Source organism: Carlito syrichta, unplaced genomic scaffold (assembly GCF_000164805.1).
Source record: "Carlito syrichta isolate Samal-C Ts95f unplaced genomic scaffold, Tarsius_syrichta-2.0.1 Scaffold314131, whole genome shotgun sequence".
In the NCBI taxonomy this organism is placed as follows: Eukaryota; Metazoa; Chordata; class Mammalia; order Primates; family Tarsiidae; genus Carlito; species Carlito syrichta.
Window position 1 is genome coordinate 136,032 of NW_007258227.1, and position 4,258 is coordinate 140,289.

Genomic DNA, 4,258 nt, shown 5'->3' on the forward strand with positions numbered 1-4,258 from the left:
TGGAGTGCAGTAACATGCTCATGGTCAATACAGCCTTTACCTGCTGGGCTCAGATGATCCTTTCACCTCAGCCTTCCAAGTAGCTGGAACTACAGGCATGTGCCCCCATGCCTGGCTAATTTTTTTTTATTTATTTATTGTAGAGACGAGGTCTAACCATGATGCTCAGGCTGGTCTCAAACCCCTGATTAGGCAATCCTCTCCCCTACTCCTCCCAAAGTGCTGGAATTACAGGCAGGAGCCACCACACCTGTCAAGTGCATATTTTAAATTTTGCAGTTGTGAGATGTGTTGTGTTGATTCTATGTTTTCCTGCATTCTCTGAAAGTGTATGTCATTCTTCGTTTTCTTCTTCTTTGCTTAATACCTCCTTGAATATACCCTGTAGAGCTTGTCTGGAGGGAGCATAATATTTTAGTGATTGGATGTTTGGGAAGGATTTTAATTCTCCATCACTGATGAAGCTGAGCTTGGCAGGGTAGGAAATTATTGGTTGAAATTGTTTGTCTTTGAGGACTTTGAAAATTGGACTCCAGTCCCTTCTAGCTTGTAGTGATTCTTCCAATAAGTCTGCTGCTATTCTGACTGGTCTTCCCCAGTAGGTAGTCTGACCTGTCTTACTGCCTTTAGGATTTTTTCTTTTATACATACTGTGTGTAGGTGAATAACTATGTGTCTAGGGGTTGGTCTTCTCATTTGGTGTCTTGCAGGGGTTTTCTGAATTTCTTGTGTTCAGATGGTCATATCTTTGGTGAGATGGGGAAAGTTTTCTTGGATGACCTCCTGGAATACTTGTTCCAAGGTGTTCTCAATTTCCTTTCTTCTTCTGAGACATGGATCAGGCACAAGTTTGGCCTCTTGATATAATCATATATCTCTTGGTGGGTTTGTTCTATATTTCTGAATTTTATTTCTGTTTTTAACAGATCAGGCTAATTTCATGTTTTGCTCTTTAAGCTCTGAGATTCTTTTTTCTCCTTGGTTAATTCTGCCTTCCATGCTTGTCATCTTGTTATGTCCTAGATGAAGACTTTTATGCCCAAAATTCCTGTTACAAGTTCTTTCAGTGTTGCATCTTATCTTCCTTGAGTCTTATTCACTCTTTTCATCCATTCCTTAATCCCTGTTGTATTCTGGGGCCAATTGTTGGTGATTTCCATTGTTTGGGCTCTCAGGTCTGATTTTTCAGGTATTGCCTCTTGGTACATGGGAATTACCTGTGTTCTTCCATTAATTTTCTTCATTTGTGACCAATCTCTTTCTTTTCTCTTTAATTCTGTTATTCTCTGGTAGTGGGTGAGGCTTACACTTCTGTCATTTGCTCAGCCCTCTATTCTTCCCTGATCAGAACCTCCAAATTTGTTCTGTTTTGTGACAAGGCTGGAAGTGGGACACTTTCCTGTTTTTTTGTAGTTTTGAGAGTCAAATAAGGTGGAAGACAGGGGGCTAGGATTCAGAAACTACTTGCAAGTTATAATGTTCACTGACCGGGGTATGGACCCCCTGAGACCCACTCCCCACCACTACTCTATATAATGATGCACCCTCAGAGTCCAATATAAAGTAACAGTCATGAGGAGAACAGAGAAAACAAGAATGAAATAGAACAAAAATCATAAAAAATACAGAAAAACAAAAGCAAAAACAAGAACAAAAACCAAAAAGACAAAAAGAAAACAACAAACAAAAAGAAAACAACCAAAACCAAAACAAAAAAATAAACACACACAAAAAAACAGAAAAACTGAACACACACACACACACACACACACACACACACACACACACACACACACACACATAAAACAAAAAATGAAAGAGGAAGACGAGAAAAGGAGGGAAATACAAACTGAATTCTCTCACACACATTCACACATACATTAAACCAAAAGAAGTAAAAGAAAAAGAAATTTTAAAAAAAAATGTATGAGCACTAACTGCCCTCTTGTGGCAGGTTCTGTAATTATTCCTCTAAGCTACTCACAGATGAGGTTGCAGAGTGGAGGATGGGACAGTGGGGGTAGATGGGGCATTAGTCCTCCATTCCCACTCTCTTAAGTTCAGGGGGATCCCCTCTGGTAGGGAGGTATGGGATTTTTCCCTCCCCTGGTGTTAGTGGTGAGCGCCCCAGCCTCAGGCTCATCCTAGAGTTTTCCTAGCATGGCTGCTGCCCTGGGTTCATCCCTCTCAGTCCTGCCCCAACCGTGTGGGTCTGATGTTCATAGAATTGCTGGGGAGGAGGAAGTTGGTTCAGCCTAGGACTCACCACTGATCTCTTGAGGGGCGTCTTCCTTGTCCTTTTCTGGTTGCACCCTTTGTCCCACAGCTGAGTCACTGTAGGGGTGGGGTACCTGGGACTCCACACTCATTCTGTCCCTATAAAATGTCTGCATTCGGGATAGTCTCTCTGGGTCATGATCAATCCCAGAGTAGTTAACCCACCAGTCACAGAGAGTGGGTCTGATGCTCCATGGTGAGCAAGCCAGAATTCTTTGCTGCTCAATTTTCAAGATGGTGACAAGGTGCCTGTTTTGTCTTCTCTAGTGGGAGGCTGCCTCTGGCTACCTTGTACTCTCCCTCTGCAGTCCTCACTGCCAGTGTCTGGCCTGGCACTGCAGTGGTTGGGCAGTCTGGCAATGGCAGTCACTCTCAGCAGCTTTTTCCTGGGAAGGACTTCGTTAATTTTAGAAAATGGCACTCAGTTTCTGCACCCTGGAAAGCACTATGGTCCAAGCAGAACAGCTGTGGCACCAGCCATGTTGCCAGAAGAGCCCAGGCCACTTGCCCCCAAGTACTCACTCAGTCACTCACATGCTCACTTACACAAAGACATGCACACAAATTCATTGATTCACTCACTTACACAGGGACTCACACGGTCTGACTGGCTTCACCACCATCTTCAGAACCACATTCCATTTTTGATTTCTTCAGGTAGTGTTTTGTTGTTCTCATTGTAAAGATATTTCACCTCTTTGGTTAAATGGATGCTGAGGTATTTGTGTGTGTGTGTGTGTGTGTGTGTGTGTGTGTGTGTGTGTGTGTGTGTGTGTGCCTACTGTGAATGGGATTGTGCTATTTTGGTTCTCAGCCCGGTGTATAGAAATGCAGCTGTTTTGTTGTACATTGATTTTGTATCCTGAGACATTCCCAAAACCATTTATCAGTGTGAGGAGTTTTTTGAAAGACTGTCTAGGGTTTTCTAGGAATAGAATCATATCTACAAAGAGGGATAATTTGACTTCTTCTTTTCCTCTTTGAATACCCATGATTGCTTTCTCCTGCCTGATTGATCTGGCTAGGACTTCAGTATTATGTTAAATAGGAGGTGTGAGAGTGGGCATCCTTGTCTTTTTCCAGTTCGGGGGGGGGAGTGTTTCCAGTGTCTCCCCATTATGCCTGATGTTGGCTGCAGGTTTGTCATAGAAGGTTCTTATCTTGAAGAATGTTCCTTCAATACCTAGGTGTTCAAGGGTTTTTAATCAAGAAGGGATGTTGGATTTTATTTAATGTTTTTTCTGTATCTAATGACATAATCATGTGGTTCTCAGTTTTACACCTGTTTATGTGATGGATTATATTTATTGATGTATGTATGTTTGAACCAGCCTTGCATCCTGAGAGTGAAGCCCACCTGCTCATGATGGATAGATAATCCTTGAAATGTGCTGTTAGATATGATTTGCTATAATCTCGTTGAGAATTTATGCATATATGTTCATCAGAGAAATTGGCCTGTAGTTTTCTTTCCTTGTTGGGTCTTTGCCATTTTGGGGTATCAGGATGATATTGGCCTTACAGAATGAGTTAAAGAGAATTCCTTTTTTCTTGGTTGCCTGAAATACTTTCAGTGGTATCAGATCTTCCTTGTGTGTCTTGTAGAACTCAGCTGAGAAACCATCTGGACAAGTGCTTTCTTTGGCAGGGAGGTTTCTTATAACTGAGTCAATTTCCTGAATTGTTGGTCTGTTTAGGGTTTCAAATTCTTCCTTTTTCAATCTTGGGATGTTATGTGATGTCAAGAATTCTTCCATTTCCTCTAGATTTTTTAGTTTATTTGCATAGAGGTGTTTATAGTAATCTCTGATAATCTTTTTTTATTTCTTTAGAGTCAGTTATAGCATCACCTTTTTGCTGCTAATTGTGTTTATTTGATTTCTCTCTTTCTATTTGTTAATCTGGCCAGGGGTCTGTCAATCTTATTATCATTTCAAAGAACCAGCCTTTTGCCTCATTAATCTTTTGTATGATTTTTAAA